Source organism: Mytilus trossulus, chromosome 12 (assembly GCF_036588685.1).
Source record: "Mytilus trossulus isolate FHL-02 chromosome 12, PNRI_Mtr1.1.1.hap1, whole genome shotgun sequence".
Lineage (NCBI taxonomy): Eukaryota > Metazoa > Mollusca > Bivalvia > Mytilida > Mytilidae > Mytilus > Mytilus trossulus.
The window spans coordinates 48,534,496-48,548,543 of NC_086384.1; positions in this window are offsets into that span (position 1 = coordinate 48,534,496).

The window sequence follows — 14,048 nt, forward strand, 5'->3', positions numbered from 1 at the left end:
TACTTATATTAAATTTAATCATATTTGTTAATGAATTCTATTTAAGTACGTACAAGCTGCAAATCAAATCTATGTATAAAGGGACAAGTTTCGCGTAATTTTTAATATTCTTGTCTTTTACTTTCTTTGTTTTCCTTTACTCCTGATGGTTTCTCCATTTTCCTCTTTTCGTAGTCATAACAAGAAATCGACACAAGTTAATTTAAAATCTAGGTGACAAATTCAAGTAAATGCACTACTCTGCGAAATAGAATAACGTTTTAACAAATACACAATTGTAACACAATTTTCCATTTAGTACATTGTCATTTTTGTCAACGTCAACATTAGTGATTTCCAAGGAAGATTATCTTATGACAACAAGTCATCTGCAAATTCAAAACCAGCACCCTGTAGATTCACAAACAACCCTGACGTACATTGTAGCTTCATGTTGTAAAAATTTATCAACAAAAATACTGAACTTCAAGGAAACTAAAAACTGAATGTCCCTTATCAAATGTCAAAATCAAAACTGAATGTCCCTTATCAAGTGTCAAAATCAAACGCTCAAACACACCAAAAGAATGAAAAAAACAATCTCCCATATTTCTGACTTAGTAAGGCATTTTTATTTGTTGAAAAATGGTGTATAAAATCTAGTCTTATTGCTAGCTAAACCTATCACTTGTATGACAGTTTGATTATGGTATTAAAGTGAGGTGACGTTTTTTATTATTTCATTTTCAGGGAAAGTAGCAATCTTGTTCGTAGCGACACTGTGCATGATTATTTTAGTGTTTCATTCTAGATGGGCAACAAATTTGTTTGAGAACTATAGAATGACACACGGAACGCCTTTATACATTTTGTTTTTCTCTGCTTTTTGGTTTATATCATGTTCGTTTTTATGAGTCTAGTATAAGTGATTGATGTTTTCGGTTATATTGTTCTTTTATTAGTAATGACTATTGTTCTTTTTATTTATAAGAAATAATGACTTTATATGTATGTGTCATAAAAATCTGTAGTTTTCATTGAATGAAAGCAAACCAAAGCATTCAAATATAAAATTGAATTCCTCCATAAAACTCACCTTACATGACAGCGAGTGCTCCATAGGACAACGTCAAAACAAAAGAACCATTTGCTTTTACGTGTTATGTCTTGGTAACATGGCAAAATCTTGTAATTTTAAGAATGAAATGCTTCTTTGTAATTTTATAAGTTCTTAAACGCATCGATCGTGTACACATTTTTACATTGTAGTATTGTGGGCTCTCCCTCTTAATTCATACACATTGTTCTTCAAACAGCTCTATAATACACCAACAAAACTAGGGAGACAAATATATATATAAGTAAATGTAAAGTTAAAAGTGAAACCTTTCTTACACTTTGATATAATGGTTCGCTATACTTAGGTTGGTTCTCATTTTTTGTTATTTAAAAACAAAATTTATTTTGTGGAAAAAAGGCTATTTAAGATAATGCATTGTAAACAAGTACAATTCAGAATCATATCAAAACTTAGAACTTGCTTTGTGGAATTTCATGTGTCAATTGTTTGTTTTATTCCAAAACATTTTGTTTTCATTACTTCTTCTTATTCGACTAAAATAAAAATTACTTTATGACATGAAATTTGAAAACAATTAATATATCAACGTATAGAATGTAATCATATAGGATTGCGTTCAACCAATCATAGGGACTCAGAATAGTTTATACATCTTCAATCGATATTACCATCATTCAAAAGGTTAGTTATATTTGTATCTATATTTTCTTAACAGCGGAATTCACCAAGTATGCATAATTGTCCATTGTTTTGACAAATGTAACTGTTTGTGTTCAATTGTATTTGATCTGATGATTTCTATCATTTAAGAGGAATATTTCCAATATGGAGTTATATACAACTGAAGTTCGATTCTTATGTTTGACAGCAGGCATGTTCCTTTTTGTAGTTGGAATGTCGGGAAATGCATTAATAATATGGACATTTCTACGTATAAAACGTCTCAGAATTGTGCAAAACGCTTTCGTTGTCTTACTTGCTATAACTGATTTGCATATTATTGGACTTTTATTACCATTTACTATGTATATTCTTATCACGAATTCAGCGCCAGTGCCACCTGCTGTATGTGCAGTGTTTGGAGTCCTTTCGCATATGCTGTTCACTCTTTGTTTACAGTTTATTATGTGTATTGCGATTTCCCGTTATGTGAAAATCTGTCATTTAAACAAATTCGATTCTTTGTTTTCTCGTCGTAATGTTGTTTTTCTAGCTTTGTTTTGTGTTTTTTACTGGTTCGTCTTCGTGATTCCAATCTTTTGGATCGACAACTTTATAATTTTCGACGCAGGATTACAAATGTGTAACTTCAACAGATTCCTGAACAATACTTATACTATTATATACATTATTTTCTGTTTAATCACACCTGTTTCTGTAACTAGTATATGTTATCTGAAATTGTACTTGTACATTCGGAAAACTAAATACAAGCTTTATAAAAGCTGGAACAATGGTCTAGCTCGGCAAAGAATCCTACACGAACTTACAGTTACAAGATCGCAATTCGCTGTATTTGTAGCGTATTTGGTACTGTATATGCCATTCGGTGTCTCCACTATTATTGGTACAGATACAAAAACAGATGTGTCATGGTTGAATGCATTAGCATTTTACTTTGGATTAGCAAACAGTTGCATCAACAGCATTTTGTATGGTCTGATGAACAAAAATATAAGAACTGCTTACTCAGAAGTTGTTCCATGTTTAATAAAGAAAAGACAAGGTCGCATTCATCCAAGGGGTTCTTTGTTACTCATAGAGATGAACACAACTAACTCCAACGTTTAATCCAAATATATCAACTCGCAAAATATCTATCACATTAATAAGGAAAATACAAGGTCGCATTCATCCAAGGACTTCTTTGATACTCCTAGAGATAAACACCAACAATTCTAACGTTTAATAGTTGATGAAGATCCAGAAATATCAACTAGCTAGATGTCCATCACATTGATAAACAAAACCCGAGTGGTATGGAAAACTTAATAACCATGTTCATGATGTTATAGAAGGTACAATAAAAAAATGTGTTTAATTATCTACAATTAGTATGTATTTGATACAAGTGAAACATGTCATCATCATTATTAAAAGTAAATTTCAATCTTTAATTCAGATTTGTAATCATTTTAAAATCTAATGCGTTATGAGTTACAGTGTTGATGATGAATACGGATACCACCTCAGATTTTATACCATAACTATTTTCATAAAATTACATTATATTGACAACGATGTGTGAAAAAAAAACCAAACAGACAAAACGGTAGACAAAACAGATTCGAATGCTTAACATTTTAAGCTTTTGATATGACGGATCATCTAGGCTTTTTCTCGTGAACCTTAGCATGCTTCTGTCATTTTTTTTTACACACATTTGACCATTAGTTTTCTCGTTATGATTGCTATACATTTTATTTGATATACGATATGGGTTTGCTAATTGTTGAATAATTTACCAATAACTAAGTCACTTCGAGTATGATAAATAGTCTTTGTGAGCATATCCAATTTCCTTATTTCATACAAAGCATACGAAATGTTTCTCGAAAAGATAAAGTGAAGGGTCGAATTCTAAATTGGTGCCTCGGTTGCCGAAGTGGTAGAAGTAGTTAAACTACTATATCACTAGCCTGTAAACACTGAGTTCACGTGTTTTTATCCAAAACGTGGAAGGTATTACTGAACATTTATCTCTAGGTCGTCGATATAACTTCTCATTTATCAATTCCGGGATTTTCTATGAAGTGGGGTAGCAAATCTAGAAGAAAACCATGTCTGAAAAATCTGGTTTGAATATCCGAATTTTATTAGAGTTAACCTTTCCAGGGGAGATATTATGTTTGCTGGTTTATCCTGATACATTCTCTTATTTCTTTTTATTATAAATTATTTCGAAATGTCATTCCGAGTATTGAATGAAAATGATAAAATCTGAAAGGGTACACTATCTATAATACTAAAATTACGAGGTCCAATTTGTCAGCCGTCATCACGTAAAAACGACGAATCAAAGAATTCAACTTTATATAAAACTAATATAGTACAAAGGTGTAGATTGAAAATTACACCACTCCAGGCCTTTTTGTTTTCCACGTAATTAATATTGCCAATAATTAAGAAGTTCCGGGTCGAGTCCGACACCGATACCGATACCAATAGTATATTCACCTGTTACCGATTACCTTATCTGTACGTTCCGCATCTGACAGGCGCACCACCAAACGGTGTATTCAGGATTAATATGCTATATAGTATTACACGGGTCATAATCACAGGGTTGCCACTACTTAATTGTCAAAGTGTTACCTTTCGTAGTATTTTGAACAGCTAGACTTTCTAAGATAACAATACGAATACTAAAAATCTGGACTAAAAATAAGGCGTATAGGTACAGTTTTCAATTTGTTAACGGACATGACGTAAAACAGCGAATCAAAGAATTCAACTTGATTTATAACTAATGTAGGACAATACTGTTGATTAAAAAATACTCCATTCCAGGACCCTTTGTTTTCCAAACAATTAATATTACCAATAATTGATAAGTTCCAGTTCGACGGGTTCAAACAGAAAGATTTGAAAGCAGAGAAAACTGTGTATCTTATAATCGGCATGACTTTATCAAATGACAATACTATAGTTATATACTTTAATTTAGCCACGGACCCGCGATATCAAGGGTGTGTTCTAGTACCTATTATACAATGAACAGTGCATCATAAGCCTATTTGTCTTCCTGAAAATAACTTGACGTATACTAGTACATGTATGTAATTGTTTGTTATAATTCAGGTTGCACATTAATATTAAAATATTCATTCATTCATTCATATAACAAACTTTATCAAAATTTATGCAAACTACTAACTTGACGAATACAAATTAACTTGGCTTAAATATTTTCATCAAATTGTGTCAAATTATTAACTTTGATACTTTCACACACTTTATCGAATTGGATTCTGAATAGCAGTTTGCAACAGGTCCCACATGTGGAGCAGGACCCACTTACCCTTCCAGAGCACCTGAGATCACCCCTAGTCTTTGGTAGGGTTCGTGTTGCCTATTTTTTTGTTTTCTATGTTGTGTCATGTGTTCTATTGTTCGTCTGTTTGTCTACTTATATTTTTTAGCCAGGCATTGTCAATTTGTTTTCGACGTCCCATCGGTATCTTTCGTCCCTTTTTTTTTTACAAAATAGTAATGTTGTTTCTAAATAGGTTAACATTTTTTTAACAGTAGGACGTGATTATAACGCTCAGCTTGTTATTTACAGTATTTACAAAGCTATCTCCCTGTAGTGTTATGTACACCTTCAAAAAGCTATTGTCTTGCTCTAAAAGTTATAAAAAAACAGTAAAGCAAGTCAATTCTTCAAGATTAATTTGGGTTTTATTTATGAACTAATGGGTGCAAATATCTGGACAAATTCAGTAAAGAAATGCTAGTTTTGATGGTAATTTAATTGATGTCAATTTAAACAATTCTAATATCGAGAAAAAAGTAAAATCATCAAAAAAATCAAAAAGGAAAGTCCCTAATCAAATGGCAAAATCAAAAGCTCAAACACATTCTGAATTTGTCGATATTATTAGTTACTTAGTGTGCTAGTGGCCTAATATGATATATATTGGTTTAGTATATTCAATATGGGGTGAGAGTGTGCATTGTATAGGTCACTAGCTCACGTTATAATAAAATTGTGAATGGAAATGGGGAATGAGTCAAAGAGACAGCAACCCGACCATATATAAAACAACGTTAACAGCAGAAGATCACCAACAGGTCTTCAATGTAGCGAGAAATTCCCGCACCCGTAGGTATTTAGGCTATTGGTCTATCAAAAAGAAACTCCCAAAATTACTGAACTCCGAGGAAAATTAAAAAGGAGAGTCCCTAATCAAAAGGCAAAATCAAAAGCTCAAACACATCAAAGGAATGGATAACAACTGTCATATTCCTGATTCGGTACATGCATTTTCTTAAGTATATATATATATAAAATTGTATGACTAAATCTGGTTTTAAATCTAGCGAAACCTTTCACTTGTATGACAGTCGCATTACATTTTGTTTTATTGACAACGATGTGTGAACAAAACAAATACAGAGAGGTTAATCAATGCCAAACATACAAGAGTCAACATTGTTTTATAATCTTAATCACTATAAAATTGCTTCTTACCAATCTTATTCTTACAAATGCATAGAAGATAAGTTAAATTTGATGTATAAAACTGATTCTATATCGAATCGGTTTTCGATTTCTCCACATTGAATTACGGTTATCACATTCATATCAAATTATTCAAAAAGGTTGTAGGTGTTTAATGCAAGGTTGTAAAATGCTCTTTGGCAACCAATTAGGACGTTTGCGTACTAGACGTTGGCGTCGCGTTTGAAATCAATTTAAGGCTACATTAAAAACATAATTATATTGACATTTTTTCAAATTAACTACTTTACCGTGTAATTTGAAATCAGCGTACAAGTGGAAATTGTAACCCATTAATAATTATCTAGACAAACCTGTTATCATCGCTTGTTTATGACAGAGAACTTAGTACATTTTTGAGTTCACATTTTTATTGCCTAACTTCTTTGTGGTTCAGAACTAATCATAAAGTATATATATATATATATCAATTATAGGCTTTTGAAAGCTATATCGACCGAACAATACAAGTACAGATATAGCGTGATGGTTCTTATACATGTGTGTGAACATCTCTTTAGATAGATGTGAAAAGTCGTTGTGTTTAAAAACAAAGCAAGATAGTTGTATGTTTTCTAGAACTTCATACATGTGTTATCTATTTTGATTTTCTTTTTCAGTTTTTAAATCAGACTTAAGTTTTTTTATTAATAACTTATATCAATATATTATAGTTAGGTTCAAGGTTTGTAAAATAAGTTTGATACTCGTATTATCCAATACACCCAACTTTCACAATGGTTTAAATATATATCGTGAATTGTTTAATGTTTAAGGGGGTTCGCTACTCAGTTTCAAAATTTCAAAACACTAGTATTGATAGAGGATTAATAAAGGAACTATTAAAGCAAAACAAAATATGTTTAGGGCAACGTGTTTGATTTCAAAATATTAGCAATTGAAATTATGGCAGGAAAATGTTCTCTCTTGATTTTTCATAGCTTTATCATTGAGAAGTTTAAGCTCTAAAAAACTATTAAAAAATTACCAAGATTGCATTAGACTTTTGCAGATGGTTAATAATTATACAAGTAAAAAAGATTCAAAAGAAAAATGGTGGTCAATGGGCAAATTGTTTTAAGACATTCATATGGATAAAAACCGAAAATCTGACAAAAATCTCAAAACATGACAAGCGAACATCCTTAAAGCTTTTTCGTTGGAAATAAATGTTCCATCAATTTTCAAAACGATGGGCGTAAAAATAAACCAATGTAAAACAAAAATCACATATATGCAGGCGTTTAACTCTCCAAATAACCTCAGACAGTTGTGGAAAAGAACAACATGAAATCAAACAGTTAATCAGTTTAAAAAGATCGATAGCAAGTACAAAAACGACTTTAAAAAATGCCACATAGTATCGATTATGCATGTGGTTTAAAGACACTAACAAATAATAAAAAGTCATATATATATAAGAAAGAAAAATCAGTCAAAAGACATCCAACTTCAAATGGATTTATACCATACATACAAAATGTTTCTAGAATTTCCAGCTTCCAAAGTAAATTCACCCTTTCTTAAAGGAATGGTGTTTGTAAATATATTGATTGAAAATAACACTTGATTAATAAAAGCAACAGTAGAATACTGCTGTTCAAAATTCATCAATCGATAGAGAAAAAACAAATTAGGGTTACAAACTAAAACTAAGGGAAACGTATCAAATATAAGAAAACTACCACACAACAGAGATACAACACCGAAATTTAACACACACAGAAACGAACTATAATATCAATGGCCATTTTCCTGACTTGATACAGGTCGTTTGAAGAACAAATAAATGGTGGGTTGAACCTGGTTCTGTGGCATGCCAAACCTCCCCGGTGTAAATGTAAACTTTAAATCCTGGTATCTATGATGAGTTTATTTAGTAAGACAGGCATGTATAAACACGTAGAAATAACACAAAGGAGTTTAAAGAGCAAATAATTTGATTTTTACTAACAGTCAATTATATTGACACTGATGCAGCATATACAGGTCTTTGTTGTTACTGGTTTTGTGTTTTTAGATATTGCGGAATCAATGTTTGATTTCACTTTCTATCAAATGCGTTACTACCAGCAACACAACCAAACTGAAAACACGTTTTGCAGTGAACAAATTTCTTTCATATAATAAAATCCAAGACTGTATAATAAAAAGTTTGAAATTATTCATATACTTACTATTTTTTATAGGCCATAGAAAAACAAAAACATATGTAGTCAAATTATTTATGTTTAAATATCCTGACCCTACAATGAACTTTTGTTAGATTTTGGTTAATTTTTAATTCATTACAATCATTATTGAAAAGAAGGTAAAAAAAATTCTTAATTAAACGGAATTGCTGTTCTTTACAAAGGCAAATCAGTTGTGTTTTGTCTTTTGAATTAAATCACCTGTATTATATTTTCTACCACGATCTTTAACGTCATTACAGATCAACATAATATAAAATTGAGAATTGAAAAAGGGGAATGTGTCAAAGAGACAACAACCCGACCAAATATAAAACAACAGCAGAAGGCCACCATCAGGTCTTCAATGTAGCGAGAAATTCCCGCACCCGGATGCGTCCTTCATCTGGCCCCTAAACAAACTATACTAGTCTAGTGATAATGAACGCCATACTAATTTCCAAATTGTACACAAGAAACTAAAATTAAAATAATACAAGACTAACAAAGGCCAGAGGCTCCTGACTTTGCGGTGGGGTTAAACATGTTTGTGAGATCTCAACCCTCCCCTATACCTCTAACCAATGTTTAAAAGTAAACGCATAACAATACGTGCATTAAAACTCAGTTCAAGAGAAAGCCGAGTCTGATGTCAGATGTAACCAAAGAAAATAAACAAAATGACAATAATACATAAATAACAACAGACTACTAGCAGTTAACTGACATGCCAGCTCCAGACTTCAATTAAACTGACTGAAAGATTATGATTTCATCATATTAACATCAGGCACAATCCTTCCCGTTAGGGGTTTAGTATCATTCCATCATAACATATATGAGAAGAAAATAGCCCGTGTCATTCCAACAACTGTTTTTAGAATAAATGTGTTTAGTTCCGATGCAAAGACCTTATTAGTGACTCAATATTAACACCAAAATATGCAATCTTTAATGACTTGACAACAGTATAATATGTCTACATAGCTGCATGTTCACATACACGAACAAATCGTATCAATTACAGTATGAGTACTAGTTCTATTCTGTTTTACACGAATACATATATATAACTAAATTGAATATTGCAAAATTTCAAATACGATCTTTATTTCAATAATATCATTTAGATTTTTAAATATTTTTGCATGAAGCGTCACCGAAGAGACATTTATTGTCGACATGCGCCTCTGGTAAATAAAACTTAGAACCGATAACGTAGTCCATCGGTGTATGCTTACCAGTTATCTTTTTTGTCCTAGACCTGAGAACTGCATTTCTGTGCTGAAAATAACTACCATTTACGTATTACTTGTCGATGTTTTATCCAGCTGTTTTGATTATAACATAAAACGCTAAACTAACAACATAAACAACAAAATTATTTCTGGAGCATTATAAACCTTGATAACATCGTTAACTAAGGTATTTAAAAAAAATATTCTCAAATTATTATTTTTCCGAAGCGCCAAATGAGGTTTTCTCATCACTTGGCGTCCGTCTTCGTCCATCGTCGTCGTCGTTAACTTTTTACATTTTTAACTTCTTCTAGAGACCCACTGCATGGAATGAAACCAAACATCATAGCATGGATGTTCCTTATGAGGTTCTGACCAAGTTTTGTTACTTTGTAGCCGATCCATCATCCAAGATGGCCGCAAACGGGGGACTTAGTTTAAAATAGGACCCTATGGAAAATACGTACACATTTCTTCTTTTAAAGAACCACTCAATTGAATGTGTTTGTTCCTTTCCTTTCGAGGTGCTGGCCAAGTGTTGTTACTTTGTAGCCAAATTTTATCTTTTTTTTTTTTTATACAATTTAAAAAACCCAAGAAAAGTCAGGTGAGCGATACAGGCTGTTCAGAGCCTGTAGTTATGTGTGTATTTGAATAAAAGAATAATGAAAAAAAAACACAATTAAATTTTAATTAGATTTTTATCGCCAAGATAAAACTATTACTATACTATTTTTATAGATATTCTACGATAAAATACAAACAGATGTTACACTTTGTCCTTCAGAAGATGATATTATTTATAGCATGATTTCTATGAATAACAAGGTTAAAAAAAAACAAATCGTTTCATGTGATTTGAACTTATTATAAAACACTACACATATAATACTAACGGTCACGATTTTCATATTCTGTGAAAAGATGACGTCATGAATACGTAAAGAGTCGGAGAACGGTAACAATATTTGTTATTAGCCAATTTAAATGCTTTTACGTAGGCTAAAGTAGAAATTACATTATTTTAAAGTAAGCATTATAATTTATATATTATATATGGTAGATCTGAATAGAGGAATCAGTCTTTAATTATCAAACCTAATATCATTATCTTTATTGTCTTAAGAGTCTTCTGAAAGGACGATATATTTTCATTATTTTTTACTAATGAAATTGTTATCAAAGGTACCAGGATTATAATTTAGTACGTCAGACGCGCGTTTCGTCTGCATAAGACTCATTAGTGACGCTCATATCAAAATATTTATAAAGCCAAACAATTACAAAGTTGAAGAGCATTGAGGATCCAAAATTCCAAAAAGTTGTGTCAAATACGGCTACGGTAATCTATGCCTGAAATAAGAAAATCCTTAGTTTTCGAAAATTTCAAAGTTTGGTTAACAGGAAATTTATTAGAATTGACCATATTATTGATATTCATGTCAACACCGAAGTGTTGACTACTGGGCTGGTGATACCCTCGGGGACGAAACGTCCACCAGCAGTGGCATCGATCCAATGGTGTAAATAGTTATCAAAGGTACCAGGATTATAATTTAGTACGCCAACGCGCGTTTCGTCTACATAAGACTCATCAGTGACGCTCATATCAAAATATGTATAAAGCCAAACAAGTACAAAGTTGAAGAGCATTGAGGATCCAAAATTCCAAAAAGTTGTGCCAAATACGGCTATGGTAATCTATGCTTGAAATAAGAAAATCCTTAGTTTTCGAAAATTTCAAAGTTTGGTTAACAGGAAATTCATTAAAATGACCATATTATTGATATTCATGTCAACATCGAAGTGTTGACCACTGGGCTGGCGATACCCTTGGGGACGAAACGTCCACCAGCAGTGGCATCGACCCAATGGTTTAAATAGTTATCAAAGCTTAAGGTACCAGGATTATCAAAATGACATTATATATTATATATGGTAGATTTGTATAGAAGAAATGTATTTTAATTATCAAGCCCTGTTATCATCATTTTTATTTTCTGAAGTGTGTTCGTGGAGGACGATATAAATTCATTATTCTTTACTAATGAAAATGACATTAATTTTATTGACCTTTTTAAAATTATGGAAAAAAAGGTTTGTGTGGAACATTCTATCATTTATTTGTAAATATGTTGTTAATGATTCGATTACAAATTTATATCATTATATCAGTGCATGCTTTATCATATGTGCATAATTTGTCTACAAACACGCATGTGCAATGGTTTCTTTTTGTTCGTTTAATATTTGAAGGTTAGTAAATGTGTTAAACACAACATTTTTTTAATTAAGTCTTCCAGCTTCAAAAGAGGGGCGAACATTTTCAGAGAGGCATTCAAATTCATTGTTTGAAAATTAATTGACAATGCCATAGCAAAAAAAAAAAAAAAGGAAAATCAAACAGACAAATAATAGAACACAAGACACAACATAGAAAACTAAAGACTTAACAACAGGATCCCCACCAAAAACTTGATGTGATCTCAGATGCAATGGAAGGCTAAGTAGATCCTGCTCCATATATAGCACACGTGGTGTTGCTCATGTTATTACAAACCCGGTAAATTGTCTAATTTGGTAATGTAATTACATTAGGTCACATTTTGAAAAGGGATCGGGATCGTAGTTACGACAAGAGAAACATATCTGTTATCATCTGTGAAATATTTGGAAAACAACTTTACATCTGTGCAAGGGAGAACACTACACATGTCTAGTATCCTATGAAGGAAGTGTAAAATAATAGAAATCAAATGTTAAATTTAAAATATCAGTGATTAAAACGTTTTACTACATTACCGTATTTCGTGTCCAGAAATCTAAATTAATTATAAATTGACAGCACTTCGAATGCAAATGCAATAGGTTTAATATTTAAAGTAATACAAGTAACATGGCAAGCTGTTCTTGCTTTTGTTTGTTCTTATCAAAAGAACATACCATATTTTATTGCATTTGACTATTGAACTAGTGATGTATTATAAAATCAATATTTGTACTTTATATGCTGAAGGTACTACTAAAATTTTATTTCAGCGAAAGCGTAGTTGTGAGAGAAAACAAAACAAAGTTTATCCTTATATAAAATAAATTATTTGTTTTTTTAAAGATATGATCTAATATTTAAAATGGCATATGACTTATATTTAACTTTTGTTGAGATAAAGATAGGAAATACTAGTGAATTTTCCAAGCATTTTCATTCTACATGTATCCGCTTTCAACTGATGAAATCAATTAATATGTTTCTATAATTGGCGTCCGTTTGTTCATCTGTCCCGCTTGAACCTTCAGTCCAATCAACTGGAAACTATTTTACCCCATCTTCATGGTCCACTGAGTAAATAAAATGATAGTGCGAGTTTCCGGTTAAATATTTTAGTTTAAGTGTTTTGTTAATGCTGTTTACGATAAAGTTAAAGATCAATCATTTTGAAACTTAGTATAATACGATCTTTTTTATTTGAGTGCCAAATGATCTTTTTTTTTTACCCCAATGCCACGGTTCACGGAACACTCCTGTTTTAAGACAATTTAAATTCATTTTTCATGAACATCTTCATCATGTATTTTTCAAGAGATTGTCAAAGCTGTACAGAGTATGCCTGTTGCAAGATGTGTTTTCTGATTGGTTGTTTGTGTCATTTGTATTTAAATCAATTGTTTCTGTTCTTGGTGTGAATCGAATGAGGTGGACCTTTCTCACTCTTTTTTTTTTAAAGTAAGAACATAATGTTAAACAATAATGTTTAATCGCATTATATTCTGCATGTGTCTGTTTAAAGTCATTGGGTGTTCATTGTAACTGTTTGTTGTCTTATTGATGTAAGTTTGACGTTCATTTCATCATATCATGAAGTGACCATTACCTTCCTTATTTGAATTGTAATATATATATATGCAGGTACAAAAATGAAGGGAAATTTTATACCGTTCTAGAGGGACTTGTTTTTTCTCATTGTTGTGTTGTTGGTGTTAGTTTTTTTTGTAATTCTATTACATCTGTTTATTTATAATTATCCTTGATAAATAGACTGTTATTACAGAGATCTGTCTCGCCGTTTGGTAACTTTGATAATACAAATGTAGAAATTAAAATAGCTTATTTATTCTGATCTGACCTTTACTAATGAGTCTTATGTAGATGAAACGCGCGTCTGGCGTATTGAATTATACGCCTGGTACCTTTGACAACTATAGCCTGGTAACTATTTAACATGTAAGTTATGCAAATATTCAATGAACCATAACTAAAAGCACATGGTTGAACATGGTTGAACAATCTCCATGGAAATGAGTTGTGCCAATGTTAATACATCTACATACCAAATGCCATTAATTTATAATTTATA